Source organism: Myxine glutinosa, chromosome 14, assembly GCF_964187855.1.
Source record: "Myxine glutinosa chromosome 14, kmMyxGlut1.1, whole genome shotgun sequence".
Classification (NCBI taxonomy): domain Eukaryota; kingdom Metazoa; phylum Chordata; class Myxini; order Myxiniformes; family Myxinidae; genus Myxine; species Myxine glutinosa.
The window spans coordinates 19,864,377-19,882,399 of NC_136274.1; the positions used below are offsets into that span (position 1 = coordinate 19,864,377).

The 18,023-nt window shown below is 33.2% G+C and overlaps 1 protein-coding gene across 2 annotated transcripts in view; it reads right to left on the reverse strand.

Annotated features, from left to right (window-relative positions):
* The window catches only part of LOC137439469 (phospholipid-transporting ATPase IA-like), a 238,304-nt gene that overhangs the window by 63,677 nt on the left and 156,604 nt on the right, over positions 1 to 18,023 (reverse strand). The gene's annotated exons all lie outside the window — the stretch shown is intronic.

Sequence of the window (18,023 nt, forward strand, 5' to 3'; positions counted from 1 at the left end):
ATTTACATTGTTATAACAGTGTATCAATCAAAAACATGTAAGAGCAAGTGTCACAAACTGCCTAACGAGTGACTTGGGCGGTGTATTGGCTCATTACAGTGTTAATGCTTATGATTGATTATGATTTTGCATATTGCTCTGTAATGGTTGCTGAAGTGAGGTGTTTATTGTAAAAGTTGAGTCCAGTGAAAAGGTGACAAGTTCTCGTGTTGGGGTTGGATTTTAAGCTGTGTGGACAGATCGCCAAACTTCAGGAAATTTCAGGATACAGAACGATCTAATCACAAGGGAGTTCATGGACCATGGTGCCCCACGTAGTGTTCAAGTACACTACCGGTCAAAAGTTTTAGAACACCTCAAGAGTAGTGTATATATGTTGCTTCTGGGACACTCTCAATATTCCCATTGACTTACATGTTAATTTTTCCCCTCCCTCATTGCCCCTAAACACCTCTATTTCTCTCACCCTGTTCTTTACGAACCTTCTAACCTTTTGACATGTTATCCTTATTCATTAGACCACTTAAACAATGGTCCTTCTGTGTGAACCTGTGATCCTTCTGACCTTATGGACCTTTTAACCTTTTACTCTTAATATCATCTGGTGAATCATCTTTGGCCCACTCAAACAACGACCCTACAAATATTTGTTTATGCGTGGGAAATAATTTAATTCTCTTGCCACTCCCTTCACCATCTAATATATTAACAAAAAAGATGTTTGAGTTTGGTTCTTTATTAAGATATTTTAACTGAGCTAAGATAAAATGGTAAACCTCCCTCAATGTTCTTGTTTGAGCGCCTCCAGTGCCACACACTTTTTGGTAGGCTCTGCCCACCTTTTGTTAAGCTCCGTCCACTTTTTGGTAAACCCCGCCCACTTTTTGGTAAACCACGCCCACTTTTTACTAAGCCCGCCCACTTTTTGTTAAGCCACGCCCACTTTTTGCTACGCCCGCCCACTTTTGCTAAGCTCCGCCCACTTTTGCTAGGTCCCACCCACTTTATAAACTCTTCAGCATTGTATCATTTCCAGGTAATACATTACATCATTTTCAGGGAATTTCCATCACATCATTTCCAGTTAAGACACGCCCAGGTTTGCCCAGGGAATTTCCACAGGAAATGACACACACCGAGCCCTTCTTATAAAAGGCACCGACCACACAGGCTTTTTCAAACATGCTTTCTGCTTCACTTGAGAATGGACTACTATGTCGAAATGGAATGGGATAACTTTGCTATTCCTTGGAGTCCTACTACCTGTGTAGAACTCAACCTTCAGATTGATGAACTGGACTCGAACCTCTTATCAATGGAGGTAAGTTTGTTTATTTATTTATTTATTTATTTAATTTTTAATTTTTTATTTTTATTTTTTAGATGAGACTCATGTAAGAGTTAACAAAGTTTATTTTAATATTCATAGAGCTTGATTTATACAAATAAAAATATTGTATTAAATTAATACATTGTTATTTTCTTTCACAGGAAATTGTATCTGAGATAGGAAATGAAAATTCTGCTTTTAACACAACTTGGTATGAAGTTATTTTTTTGTTTGAAGACATTTTGAACAACCAAGACCCCCAGAACGAGTTCTACCTTGATGACCCAGCCAAAGAGTTATACCTTGGAGATCCACAAAATCCTGAAAAAGAGTTTTACCATGCTGATACTTGTTGTGAGTTATCAAAACAAAACCCACTGAACAAGTTCTACCTTGATGAGCCAGAATACAAGTCATACATTGGAGACCCACAAATTTCTGAAAATTGGGAAAGGGGAGTTCTCCCTGATGGTCCGCAGTTATACTATGTGAGACACATCATAGAAACCCTAAAAAATTGGGCAAGGAGAGTTCTCCCTGATGGTCCGCAGTTATACTATGTGAGACACATCATAGAAACCCTAAAAAATTGGGAAACGGGAATTCTCCCTGATGGTCCGCATTTATACTATGTGAGACACATCATAGAAACCCTAAAAAATTGGGCAAGGAGAGTTCTCCCTGATGGTCCGCAGTTATACTATGTGAGACACATCATAGAAACCCTAAAAAATTGGGAAACGGGAATTCTCCCTGATGGTCCGCATTTATACTATGTGAGACACATCATAGAAACCCTAAAAAATTGGGCAAGGAGAGTTCTCCCTGATGGTCCGCAGTTATACTATGTGAGACACATCATAGAAACCCTAAAAAATTGGGAAAGGGAAGTTTTCCCTGATGGTCCGCAGTTATACTATGTGAGACTTATCACGGAAACCCCCAATATTTCTGAAAATTGTGGTTCTACCTTGGGGACTTGGAAAGATGGTTATATTTTTGGAGACTCGGAATGGGGGTTTTGTTTTGATGACTCGGAATGTGATACCTTTCTTGGAGGCTCAACAGGAATGTGGTTATACCTTGGGAACTTGGAAAGTTGGTTTTATTTTGGAGACTCTACCTGTGGGGTCCATCTTGGAGACTCTTTGGATTCTAAAGCAATGAACAATGTTCTTTGTTTAATGACGCTTGATTTAAGCAATATCAAGAAAGTTCGAGGAAGAAAATGCTGGAAAATTCTTTCTTCCCATTTCTACTTCTTCAAACTTGAAAGCCTTGAAAGACAGATTTGGAAGAAGAGGAAAAAAAATAAAAAATGAAATACATATTTTAAAAAAAGAAGAAATAAAAGATTATGTTAGGGTTTGGGTGGGATTTTGAATGTGAGGGTTAGGGATGGGGTTGGGTTAGGGATGGGGTTGGGTTAGGGTTGGGATTTTGAATGTGAGGGTTAGGGTTGGGGTTGGGTTAGGGATGGGGTTGGGTTTGGGTTGGGATTTTGAATGTGAGGGTTAGGGTTGGGGTTGGGTTAGGGATGGGATTGGGTTAGGGTTGGGATTTTGAATGTGAGGGTTAGGGATGGGTTGGGGTTGGGTTAGGGATGGGGTTGGGTTAGGGATGGGGTTGGGTTAGGGATGGGGTTGGGTTAGGGATGGGGTTGGGTTAGGGATGGGGTTGGGTTAGGGTTGGGGTTGGGTTAGGGATGGGTTGGGTTAGGGATGGGGTTGGGTTAGGGATGGGGTTGGGTTTGGGATGGGGTTGGGTTAGGGATGGGTTTGGGTTAGGGATGGGGTTGGGTTAGGGATGGGGTTGGGTTAGGGTTTGTACATTATTATGACTCACTCACACATACACAAAAGTTAAGCCCCAACTGGAAAGTTGAGGGATTCTGTGTTTGGGGTTCACAGATTTAAAAACGTATCCCCATTATACACACACAAAAGTTAAGCCCCAACTGAAAAGTTGTGGGATTCTGTGTTTGGGGTTCACAGATTTAAAAACGTATCCCCATTATACACACACAAAAGTTAAGCCCCAACTGAAAAGTTGTGGGATTCTGTGTTTGGGGTTCACAGATTTAAAAACGTATCCCCATTATACACACACAAAAGTTAAGCCCCAACTAAAAAGTTGTGGGATTCTGTGTTTGGGGTTCACAGATTTTAAAACGTATCCCCATTATGCACACACAAAAGTTAAGCCCCAACTAAAAAGTTGTGTGATTCTGTGTTTGGGGTTCACAGATTTAAAAACGTATCCCCATTACATTTTATTTATTTATTCATTATTTTCAAGGGTATTAGCTGCTTACTTGTGTTTTTTGTAATTCTTGTGAGTAAAATGAACCCAAGATTTCTTCTCCATTTAAATCATATAATTTGTAGGTCCAAGGGACTGTATCCATTACATCAATGATTTTAAATAATTCACGAGTCCATTTTTGTGTATAACCTTTCTCAAAATGACTTTTCCATTTGTATATTCTTACAATATCACCAACTTTAAACTTGGGCTTTCTCAAATTAATCTCCTTTTCATATTCTAATTTTGTAAATGTTTCCGATGGTTTTGATTTTGTTGATGAATGAACTGTATTATTGTAATTATCTACAATATCCTGAATTAAATACACCCATTTTTACGAACCGAGTTGTGTGAATTTTTTATATAGTCTCTCTTTCAAAGTACGATTAAAACGCTCAATAACAACTGCTTTTCCTTCATTAAAGGTGCTGTATAATTTAATACCCTTCCCCTTAAGAAATTTCATGAATATTTTGTTATAGAACTCTGTTCCCTCATCAGTCCATAACTTCTTTGGTTTCCTTTTATCCCGATCAAATATTAGCTTAAAGGCTAACATTAAAGTATCACCCCTTTTATTTTTTAAAGGGACAACCCAGGCAAATCTACTCCTCAAATCAATAACGGTTAAAGCATACCTGTATCCCCTGTCATTATTCAATTCAATTAAATCAGCAGACCATATGTGGTCGGTGTATTTAGAATAAACCTTCCTTCTTTTAAACTTTGTGATTATAGGTTTGTGTAATTCTTCAGCCAAAAGCTCCTCAGTCTTGATGACATCATTAGAGCCTAATAGTTTTTTGAGGAATAACCAAGACCAAGTTTCAATTTAGCATTTATCAAATTTCTCACAATAAACCTATCAACTTTCTCTCTCAACGTTGGATTTTGTATCAAAGACAAATTATACAACATTTCGCTGTCGGCTTTATGTTTTTCAGTCAACATAGTGGTTTTCCCATAAGCAATATCATGCTTCATACACACTTCGTCAACCCTATTTGTAGGTTTAGACCAAGGTTTAGGATTGTCAGCCTCATCTAATCTTTTATCCAAGTTTGTTCCTGGACCACAGAAAGAATACCCTGGAAGGTGTAATTCCCCTGGAATTCCAGTTGTTGTAAATTTACTTCCTGACAGAAACTTTTGTATGTCTCCTCCTCTTTTAGGAGAGATGAATTGGCACTTTTTAGAGCCACATACTTGACATATTCCTTTTTGATAAACTCTATTATTTTTAGCTTTAACATGAGATATTTTTTGATTTAGTTTTCTTTTTACATTTGAGACAATAACTCATATTTATTTATCAGAAAAATTCCGACAGAGTATCAAAACCTTTTTGGTTTTCAACATATACATTTCAATCTTTATTTTTAAAACATAAAGAATCCTAAGGAATGCCTTCACTCTCTCCTCCATTTATTTACAAATAAAAACTAACTAAAGTCAATGACACCAACATCATCAATCACATAATCTTTTCCTTCTTCTTCTTCACCACTTTCTCGTTTAAATCTCCTCCCTGAAATTGAAGACATTGACGTTGTTATTTTTGAAACCATTATCTTCATTAGAGTTGTTAATTCTTTAATTTCCTCTTCGGTGCATTGAGATTGATTTATTTGCTGTAATACACTCAATCTTTTACGAATCTCACTGATTTCCATCTTTTTATATTTTTCCTCCCTCTCTCTTTGCTCCCTTTCCTCCCTCTCCTCCTTCTCCTTTTTCTCCCTCTCCTCCTCCTTTTTCTCCCTTTCCTCCTTCTCCTTTTTCTCTCTTTCCTCCTTCTCTTCTTTAACTCCTTCCTCATTTATCTTAGCAATTTTTGATATCAATATTTTCACAGCATTCATTCTTTCTTTATTTTCCTCTTCGGTGAGTTGAGATTGATCTTCTTGCTGTAATACATCCACTCTTTTTTGAATCGCTCTGATTTCCATCTCCCTCTCCTCCCTCTCTCTTTGTTCCCTCTCCTCCTTCTCTCTTTTCTCTCTTTTCTCCTTCTCTTCTTCAACTCCTTCCTCATCCCTTGCTACCCTTGAGTTTAAACCCCAAAGAATATTATACATATACTCATCTGGATTTTGAGATATTCTTGTATCTATAATTATTTTTCTCATAATAGGATACCAATAAGATTTGTTGACGACTTCTAAAAGAGTTTTATATTTCATAACTTTGAGAAGTTCATTTTTATTTAATACTTTAAACAAGTCTCTATTTGTGGGTTTAACAATATCAGTATAAGGCCAGTTTTTTATGACAAAATTCCCATGTATATGCTCCAAATCATAAGGTATGTAATACCGAGCACCCTTTTCTTGTAGGTATCCTTGAATACAAAAATTATAATTCTCTTGTAGTCTTCTTCCTGCCATTTATGTATCAGAAATATATGTGAGATTAATATTATGACAGGTAATACCACCCCATCTTCCCACTACCAAATCGGTTTGTATTCCTCGGCTTTCTATCCTTATCTCATGACCTTCCTTCTTTGTCATGCTAACCATCGCTATACTATCATATATTTTTCTTTTCTTAAAACCATGTATTTGTTGTTTATTAATTGTACTTCCACATAAATCCATATCCTCACCAAGTGGATAATATTCTTCTTTACGAGACTGATTCAAATCATGTAGGTCTTCTATGTTTATTGAAAAAGACCAATTATACCCTAAATCAGGCATATCGTACCCCCATTTATTAATTCGCATATTAACTATATGTCCTTCTTTATAAAATTCAATTGTAAGCAGGTAGTTAAATTCAATGAGGAAAGGTGTATGGTCAGTATAACCAGGTGTTGTGGTTGTAAATTTTACTTGTTTAACAAAACGTGCTGTTTTCTTTAAAAATATATATTGTGATAAATCACTAAATCTAATTAAGTCATTTGCATCTGTAGGGTTTGGATAATTGATTAATTTATAAGTATTCTTCATATTAATATTTTTACTTACACTATATTTTTGTCGTTCAGCCTGTGCCTTTGTATAATAATTTGATAAATCAATATCCTGAGAGGATTTTCCAAAGATAGAACCATCTTTTCCAACATAAGTCATTTATATTAGATTAAAAATGATATCATAAAAATTTTCATTATTGTTGAGTTGAAATAATACATATAAACATAATTGACCACAACATTTAGAATTAATTTCTTGAACTTGAAATGTTTGATAAACACCATTCTGTAAGAATTGTATTACTTCAACAGGTGGTGGCATACCATAACTATCAAAATAATATTTATCCTGACTATTATGAATACAAACCCAATGAGAACCATTCTGTGTGTCTAAATTCATAATAATATTCTTTGTATTCTTATTTATATGTATTAATTCATCTCTCATACAAATAACCACATTATCAATTTTTAGTGTCTTACAATACTTAGTAAGTTCTATATTTGACGTTGTATTCTTTCCAAATTGTTTAAACCATTTATCCATTTATTTATGAGAAAGATACAATCCATTACCCCGTTTAGTTAGTTTAACACCCGCTTGAGCGATAGAGGAAAGCATATCTCCAACCAACAATCTAGCTTTATCAGGTAGACTTTCAAGTTTTTGAGCAAAATCTACAATTACACCACTTCCACTAATTTGTTTCTCCAACTCCTTGTTATGTCTTTCCAATTCTTTTTGAGCTTTTAGTTGTGCCTTCCTTTCGTTAGCAGTTTTTACCGCTGCTGAAATACCACCAGTCAATGCTCCCGCCGCACTTAAACCAGCAAATAAAGGAATTAGAAACGGGAGAAATCCTCCTCTTGACTCGTCTATTGAATATTTCTTTAACATAGGTTTCGTCATTTTAATTTTAAGAGATCCAACATCATTTAGTGTTTTTACTTGTGTGTGTGTGAGTAAAACATCAATTCTTACAGCTCCTTTTCTTTGAATTGTATTAACATTAATAATACAAGGCTTTTGATTTTGAATACAAGATGTTAATTTATTAAGATTGATTTGATTAACATATACCCCAACCATTTATTTATGAGAAAAAACCTATGTGATATTAATCATAACACCATTATCTGTATTAATCTGTAATTCTGTTTCCTCCAAAAGCAAACAATATGCATTAACCTCTTCACTCTCCCCTCTTTCAATGTATAGAGAAGTATCCACTCGATTAGACTTTATAGTTTCCTTTTGAGAACTCAGGTCAATTGCGTAGATTGTATGAAGTTTTTGAAATGCAACCATATCCAAAATAGGATCATTATTACCGTTGCTTTCACACACCTTTTGGTAAGACTTGTAGGCTTCCGCATAATCATTTTTTTCCCAATCAATTTCCAATCTATCTCGCGGATAAAATGTGCCATCAAGAGAAACCCGAAGTTGTTTCACCTTAGCATTATCACTCAGCGCATTATTCTTATTAGTACCGTCCTCTCCATCTGGTTTTTTAAAAATGAGCCAGAGGTATCGTGGCTTTCCTTGAAGAACACCTAAATTCCAAGTGTAGGTAGTGTGTTCCAGTTTAACGTGTTGACATCTTCTTTTAAGGTATGATACATTTAGCGGTTTCTTTGAGTTAAGTCTTCTATTTAACATCTCTTCCGTTTTAAGATTAGGAGTATATTCACTGATATACCAACACAAATCATTAATAACAAATTTATTATTTTCTCCAAAAGCATTTTCAACCCCAAAAAGCAATCTATTTACATTATCATTCCTTTGTAGTTGAAATCTAATTTTAAGCCCATACAAATCTTTATCATAATCACAAAATCCAAATATACCTTTCAGAGGTACTGCTACGGTAAAACTATTCTCAGCTTTTGCGTCATCATTATACATTGACTTCCTTTGACTATAACCAGGGTCTGCGTTTGTACCCATTGACATATCAAGAATAAAACCTTCAACAGCTCCCTTACCCATTCTATCACTAAACGAATATAGTGTAAATTTCATCATTTCAGATGTAGCAGAGATATAATCAACCGCTTCATCCTCTTGTGTTCCAATATACAGGCGGACACTGTCAAACATTTTCCAGAAGAAATCATTTACGAGTGTAGCATTAGTATTATTCGCAGCCTTAGTGAATATAAATTTACACAGCAAGAAACTATCAGCTATATTCAAGTAAGTTTGTTGATTATTTATTTCAAAACTTTTTGTTCCGTTTGAATTCCAGTCTGTTCCTGTTATAGCATTTACCTTAAAATAGTCTTCCTTTTTAGTGGAGTTTGAAATGATAATTGTATCATCCAAATCATAGATACTATCAATCGCTTCCATACTTGTATTTATAGAGCATTAAAATTGTTGAAACCCTGACCCAAGTATTTTAATGATTTTTTGTCGTTCTTGTGAAGATAGTTGAGTTTTACCTTTTTTTATTTCTTTGATTGCTTGTAATTTATGAGACTCCTTTTGAGCATCTTTTATACTCTTTATAGCACCCGCAACTGAACCCACGGCAGAAGCAGTTGAACCAATTAGGTCTTTATGTTTAAGGATGGTTGAACCAATACCCATTAGAGTATCAATTATCCCATCTCCTTTATTTCGAAATTGATGACCTACACCTCGTTGTCTCTTAGGTTTATAGTATCCTCTACCCACATACCTTGTATAGTATGGTGAAAGGTACATGCCCTCCCCTGTAATTATTTTATATTTTCCCAACTCGTGTTTTCTCACAATAACCATTATTTATTTATTGAAAAACTTCACGTAGGTGAATTCTGATGGATATAATTTCATCATTAAAGGATATCATACGATTATCTTGGTCGGTTATCCTAAAATTTACTCTGTATATGGTTTTTCCTGACACAGGTAAATAGACAAGATTTTTTGGTTCCATATTAAATTTATAACCAATCGGGGTTGAGTATGCACTGAATGAAAATATTGTATTTGTTCTTATTCCATCGTTATAAGCACCATCAATCAAATCACAATGAATTAATACTGAATTTATACCGGAGGATATTTGGATAACATTATCACTGTAAAACGTCCCGTTATTTTCAATCTTTTTTGAAGAGAAACCCAATAGCTCTCTAAACGAATTTTCAATCGTGAAATCAACTTTATAATTATTTTTAAGTTTAATAGTTGATTTTGAAGTGTGTTTTTGAATATCTATTACAATATTTTTTGGTTCATCACCTTTTTTTTTCATAAGGCGAGAGACTTCTGAAGATATTTGAGAAATCTCGTAAGCTCCAGGTGAAACGGTTATAGTTTTATATCCACTTCCTGGATTATAACTAAACTTGTTGTTTTTCTCTGTGATATTAAACAAGGTATTATAAGTTTCCATCGACAATAAAGATGCCTCATATGAGGTAAGGGGGTCAAGCTGTAGTGGGTAAGGGAATGAAGCTGTGTAATCGCTCGTTGTGAAATTAAAACTAAGAATTGTGCTTCTCATCTTATTTAATATCTAATAAAATATCTTTGTATTGACATTTATTAATTATTTTCATATTCATCAACTGATCTAAAATGGCTGAGGATTCATTAAAACAATTGTTGTTTCCAGCCTTCTTACTACCTAACAACAATAATAGCCTATTAACTAATTGTGATGGGTCATTTGGAAGAAAACTATCACCCGAACCAAGCTTACTTAAAGCATCAATAATATGTTTCTCCTTCTCATTCTTCTTACTTTTACCAGCAACAGAAACTCCATAATCAAGTGCATTTAGCAACTCAATATATACCCTATCTTCCTCTCTTTCCATATCAAGTGGTTCCTCAAAATATTTTGAACCGCTGAATCCGGGGTTTGTTAGAAGAAACATTAATCTTGGAGTTAATTTCACATTTGGTTGAGTAGAACTCAAGAACATCAATTCATCATTAAATATCAATACCTTTTCTTTCACAAGATGGAACACTGCTGGTTCTTCTGTTGGAATGAGACCTGCTCTGGTTTTTGAATCTGCCAAATATTCATTGTTTTGAAGAGCTTCCACTACATAATTAGGGGGTTGATTTACCTCCTCAAGTTTCTGAAATAATTCTTCATCATTATATTCTAATTTTCCAAGTTCTTGTTTTGTTATCTGACTAAAATCTTTGAGCATTTGAAGTTTTTTCGGAGTAAATTCTACCGTGGGAACTGTAGGGTGTTGAGTTTTTAAAAGCGGTTTAAAAAATTTCTCTTGTTTTCTTTCAAAGGCTTCTTCACCAGTTAGTTTCTGTCTCCGTTTCTTCTTTATCTCTTCCTGTTGCTTTACAACTTTTGAAACCAACTCTTGATGTTCTTTAAACTTTCTTACTCTTTCTTCGGTATTCATTTTCTGTATTTATTTATTGAAAAATATCATTTAATGAATTGTAAAGGTCAATGGGAAAATTTTCCTTTTCTTTGTCATTATAGTAAATGTGTTGAAATAAATCCTTTTCTTTAAATATTTCATCAAATTCTTTATTGGTATTAATACGAGTTGTTATTTCTTCTTCACTAATACTTGTATCTCTGCTTTTCATACGTTTGCGTTGAGTCTCCTCATCGATATCAAAACCGAATGATAAAATCTTAACTCCATCACCACACAATTGTTTAATAATTTGTCTCATTCCTTCAGGATTAGTTTCTAAAATCCCAAGACCATTAGATTTTACTTTATTTAACTCACTCTTACAATGTGAATATTTTGTAGAACCAAGAGAGACCTCCTCAAATATTTGACCTTCGTTCCTCAATCGCATATGTTCCTCCATTGAAATGTAGTAATAATCTTTCCCTTCTACTTCTCCTGGTCGCTTTGCTCTGGTTGTAGTACTCACAAAACGAATCATAGGGTGTTTTTAAAAAAAACTTACAATCTTTTCATTTTTACTATTCAAGAGTTTAGATTTATGAAAGTTCTTTCCTGAAGCAGATTTACCCACAAGATTAATAATAATAGTTATCATTTATATATGTAATTATGTTTAAAATAAAAATACATCCTTTAATATCTCATCTTGTTTCACAACAATATATTTATATTTTTCAATCGTGTGTTTCATATAATTTTCAAATTCTTTTTTACTACATAACGTAGAGCAATTATCTCTCCAAAAATTATTTACATCTATTGAATTTAACTTAAATAAAATAAAAGTATTGGCATTGTTTCTTATTGAGCGTCGAGGGAGTTGAAAATATGATTGACTAAGATATATACAATTACAAGAAGAATGTCTCCCTCTTGTATAGTAGCTATCCATTACTGTTTGGTTTCTCTCATTAACACAATCATCAAAGATGACGAGGTTCTTTTTTGATTTATCTAAATCTTGAGGTGAAGGTATATCATCCGTATTATCACTGAGAATACAAGTTATGGGTTTTGGTTTCGATTTTGATTTCTGTGTATCACAAAATAATTGTATTATATCTTCAATATTATAATCATTTAGTTTGTTTTGAAGTTTAAATAAACCGATAATGTCTTCCTTTTTAAGACCTGCATTAAAACCCTGTGAGAGTAGTTGATACTCGGGTTGAAAACTAGACTTTGTAAAAATTATTAAATTATCATAATCTAAAAAATTAGGACCAAGGAGCATCTTTAAAAGTAAACAGGTTTTTCCACATCCGCTTGAACCAACTATTAGACATCTCAATGAATTTGGAATGTTTTTATGGTTATTAAATTTTATCTTATTTTCCCAAACGGGTAAAAAATCATTCATTTATATATTTGGAAAACAAGTCATCTAACTTTTTTTGAGCTATTTTAGAAACTCTATATTTTATCCTGAGTTCGGGTTTAATTTCAAAATAATTCATTATTTTATTTATATAGTATCTTGTATTAACATTTCCATTAAAATTATTTTGAATAATAAATATCATTAAACCCTTATACATTTCCTCAATACAAATAGTCTCTTCCCTTGAAAGAAATGGTGTATTATCATCACAATACTTAACATTCATCTCTCTTATTAATCTTGTAAAGTAATTCATTTTTGGTTCTAATTTAAAAGAGTAATATATATTTTTATATTTTTTATTATCATTAATTAAAATTAAATCACAGAAAATACATTGTTTATATGAACCCTCATTATTAAGCCCTATTCTATCACAAGCCGGACAATTCTCTAATTTATCATATGGAGAGTCTGGAAATTCTAAATATCCTTCAGAACTTATCATATTTATATGGTAAATTTTTACTTAAACTAAACGCAAGTTTATTCATTAATAAATACAATGTTTCAAAGCACAAAAGACAAATTTCAATCAATCTCTACTTCGGTGAAAGATATAGAAAAATATGTCAAAGATGTTAAATTGAACAAAGATAAATATGGAAATTTTTGGGTAAAACCAGTTATGGAAAATAACATGAGCCCCTCTATTTCATTTAAAGGAAGAGCTCTAACTATACCTGGAAAGACATCCATTAAAGTAAATCTAACAAAAGTTTCTCCTCTACTCCTGGCAATTTATTCAAAGCTTGAAAAAGTGATTGACCACGATACTTTGAAAAAGAATGATAAGACCATCAACAATACTCGTGGAGAAATTTGTATTTACTTTAATAATCCAAAGGGTGTAGATCTAAGTAAAATGAATGATGTTAATATTTCTGGTGAAATGTCATTTCGTTCTATGATAGTTAGAGATTATTTAAAGATAACTTTTGATATTAAAAATGTAGAGATTGAATCCGTTAATGAAAGAAAGTATATTGGTATAGATGGAAAGGTTTTTTCTGCTAATTAAATATGAGTCATTACAGCAGTGAAGATTTTACTATTTCATTGAACTCGGACGATAGTGATGATAGTATTTCATTGAACTCGGACGATGGTGATGATAGTATTTCATTGAACACAGATGATAGTTATGATACTAATAGTTTGTGCTCAAATGATAGTTATGAGAGTAGCTTTATTGATGACTCTGAGTATGATTCTGAGTATTCATGTGATAGTTATGACTTCGATGATTCTGAGTGAAAAAGTGTTTTAGTTTAAGCACAGCGATATATATAAAACGGAGCTGTAAAGCTCAAAAGTGTTTTATTTTAAGCACAGCGATATATATAAAACGGAGCTGTAAAGCTCAAAAGTGTTTTATTTTAAGCACAGTGATATATATAAAACACCACGTTTTCTCACGCTATAAATATGGTTTATTGTGATACTTGCGAGAAGGAAGTAAAATATTATAAACAACATATTCTCACCGCAAAACATACATACAACATTCTTAACAAACTTTCCCCTCTTCCACCTAAAACAAAACATTGTAAGGTCTGTAAAACAACCATCCTCAAGAAGGGGTTTAAAGCCCATCTTAAAACTAACAAACACTTGTCAAAATTGTTTACTATTAAAAACTCTGATGGTGCATTCAAAGGACATATTAAAATAAGAGTCTTTAACTTCAAACCTCCTGAACCAGAGTCTATAGTTGATGCTGTAGAAATAGTCAAACCTGCTGTTCAAACATTGATTGAAAAAACACTAAAAGGAATGAAACCACTTAAATTTTATATGGGGGTAAAATTAGAAATGACAAAGGATAAAGGAGTTATAGATACACAATACATGAGAACTGAGCCACACTTTATATCTTCATATCAAGATTTTAAAACATCAGGAGTCTATGATGAACTTATTAAACAAGAGCAAGATGTGGATAATTCAATCGTAGGAAGTGGATTCAATATAGGAAAAATTATTTACATAGACATTCATATTCTTAAATCAGATCCTCTAAAAGCTTCTTCTTACATTGATTTACCCAGTGTTATCAAAAATAGAAAAGCAGTTATCAATATCAAAAATAAAGACAATAAATGTTTTCTCTGGTCTATTTTAGCACACTTACATCCTCCACATTTTCATGATGAAAGAGTATCTCATTATAAAAAATATGAGAATACATTAAATACGAAAGATCTAAAGTTTCCGATGACTTTAAATGATATTCCTAAATTTGAAAAGATGAATAATTTATCAGTTAATGTTTATGGTCTAACAGAAACAAACAACATTCAGGTTTTAAAGCTTTCTGACAATTGTAAACAAACTCATATTAATCTTCTATATTTTAATTCAGAGGAAAATTCACATTATACATACATCAAAGATATTACAAAATTAATAAAACCACAAGTATGTAAAAGAACAAATAAAATATATATTTGTATGCGTTGTCTTAACTTCTTCCATACACAAGAAAGATTAGATAAACATTCAAATTATTGTGGTGAACATAAATCAACGGTAATCAACATGCCTAAAAAAGGCACAAAGATCACATTCAAAGATGAAAAGAAAACAATAAAACATCCATTTGTTATATATGCTGATTTTGAAAGTATTTTAGAAAAAATTGATACTGCTTCTCCAGATCCAAAAGAATCATACACAAATAAATATCAAAAACATACTCCTTGTGGTTTTTGTTATTATATCAAATCATCCGTTGGTGATAAATATAACAAGTTAGAGATGTATAGAGGCTCAAATACCCCAGAGGAGTTTGTGAAACGACTAGAAAAAGACTGTGTTCGATTAACCAAGATAATGAGAGAAACCAATAAACCAATGTCCTTAACAAGTAAAGAAAAAAGGGAATTTATAAAAAACAATGTCTGTCATATTTGTGAGGAGAAAATTGGTAAAGGTCTAAAGGTTAGAGACCATTGTCATCTCACTGGTAAATATAGAGGTCCGGCTCATCAAAGTTGTAATATTAATTATCAACTCCCCTCTTTCATTCCTGTCTTTCTTCATAACAACGCTCATTATGATACACATCTATTTATCAAGGAACTCTCAAAGACTTCTGGAAGTATCTCAGCAATTCCAAACACGGATCAGAAATACATTTCATTCACAAAAACAATTCACACATCTCCTATTACTCATATCAGATTTCTTGATACATTTAAATTCATGGTAAGTCCATTGGCTAACTTGGTTCAAAATCTAAAAGAGTTTCCATGTCTTTCAGAGTATTTTTTAGATAAAGATTTTCTAACACAAAAGGGAATTTACCCCTATGACTATATGGACTCATTTGAGAGATTCAATGAAACACAACTTCCTTTAAAAGAAAATTTCTATAACAAATTAAATAATAGTCATATATCTGATAAAGATTATGTACACGCACAAAATGTTTGGAAAAAATATAACATTAAGAATCGTGGTGAGTATCACGATTTGTACCTCAAAACTGATGTGCTTTTGTTGGCTGATGTGTTTGAGGCTTTCAGAACAATCTGTCATTCTGGATATGGATTGGACCCTGCTCACTATTACACTGCTCCTGGATTGGCTTGGAGCGCGATGTTAAAAATGACAAAACAAGCTTTGGATTTGATAACCGATGTTGATATGCTTTTGATGATTGAAAAGGCAAAGAGAGGAGGAATTTCACAAGTCTGTTCAAAGAGATATGCTAAAGCAAATAACAAGTACATTCCAAATTATGATCCATCGGTAGAGAGCTCCTACTTGATGTATTATGATGCGAACAACCTGTATGGCTGGGCAATGTCTCAGGCTCTTCCTTATGGAAAACTTAGATGGGTAAAGGAAAAAGATTACAAAAAGGTTTTACAAGATGTATGTATCTCTACACAAAAAGAATTGGATGATTCAAAGGTTGGTTATTATTTTGAGGTCAATTTGAAATATCCAGAGGAACTTCATAACCTACACAAAGATCTCCCATTTGCTTGTGAAAAGGAAAGTCCAAAGAAGGAGTGGTTAAGTGATTATCAACAATCATTTAATATAGGTGAATCAACAGAAAAATTACTTACTACATTATATAACAAGAAAAATTATGTTCTACACCAAACAAATTTGCGACAATATTTATCAAAAGGTCTAAGAGTAGAGAAGATCCATAGGGTTCTAAAGTTCAATCAAAGTCATTGGTTGAAGGGGTACATTGATTTTAATACACAAAGAAGAACAGAGTCAAAAACAGATTTTGAGAAAGACTTTTATAAATTGATGAATAATGCGGTCTTTGGTAAGACCATGGAAAATGTGAGAAAAAGACAAAATATCAGACTATCAACATCTTGGAAACAAGCATCAAAATTAATTAATAGACCGAGTTTTACTAGAGCTGAGGTCTTTACTGAGAACTTTTGTGCGATCCATTTGATTAAAGAGAGTATTGAAATGGACAAACCTATTTATATTGGAACATCAGTTCTTGATTTATCAAAGTCATTAATGTATGATTACTTTTATAATAACTTGAGGAAGAAATCTCAAAATGATGTTAATCTACTTTATATGGATACAGATAGTTTTATTTTGCAAATTAATACTGATGATGTTTATTCAGACATGAAAAAGGACATTAATATCTATGACACTAGTAATTACAGTCCAGAGAGTGAGTTGTTCTCTTCTAAAAATAAAAAGGTGATTGGAAAGTTTAAGGATGAATTAGGGGGAAATGTCATGAGTGAATTTGTGGGATTGAGGTCTAAGGCTTATGCTTATAAATACATTGTGAATAACGTTGAAAAAACTGATAAGAAGTTAAAAGGCATAAAGAAAAATGTCATTAAAGAAACAATAAACTTTAAGGATTATTATAACTGTTTAACAACAAAGAAAGAAGAGTTTAGAAAGATTAATGGAATAAGAAGTTATAAACATAAATTATATTCAGAAGAGATGAATAAGAAAGCATTGGGGGCTTTTGATGATAAGAGGTTTATTTTAGAAAATGGAATTGATAGTCTCCCTTATGGTTATATAAGTATATAAGTGATAAGTTAAAAAGGGGGGTTAGGGATTTTAACGGGCTACCGCCGCCTTTTTTACTATCTATCTATAATTCCAGTAATCTCTGTCTGTCTGTACGTTTGTCTGTGACCGCTGTTTCTCGACAACCACGGGTCCGATATACTTTTAACTTGCCAGGTATATTGCTGGGGACCCGAGGATGTGCCTTTTCAAGGTTTCATATTAATCGGACAATTACTTACCGAGCTATGTCCAAAAAACGATTCAACCAATCAGAGAGCAGCGAACGATCGCGTGTGCCGAACGTGGCGGACACACTCTGCCTCGGATGGCACATTTGAGAGCGTATTCATTTATTTCACGTTTGCAAACTATGTTGGCGTTAAACTATGTTTTACAACTAATAAAAACGAATTTGCGATTCATTCGCTTTCCTGCGCGTTTGTGCACGCGATGGCGATTTCTTTACCAAACTCCGGAAGCCGTTCGCTTTGGACCAAACCATTGCATGTAAATAGAGGGGGGGGATTGTCACCACTCGCAAGCCGTTCGCTTTGGACCAAACCATTTCATGTAAATAGAGGGGGGGGATATAATTTTAGATATAGATATAGTACGGGCATGCCCTAGTTATATAAATGATA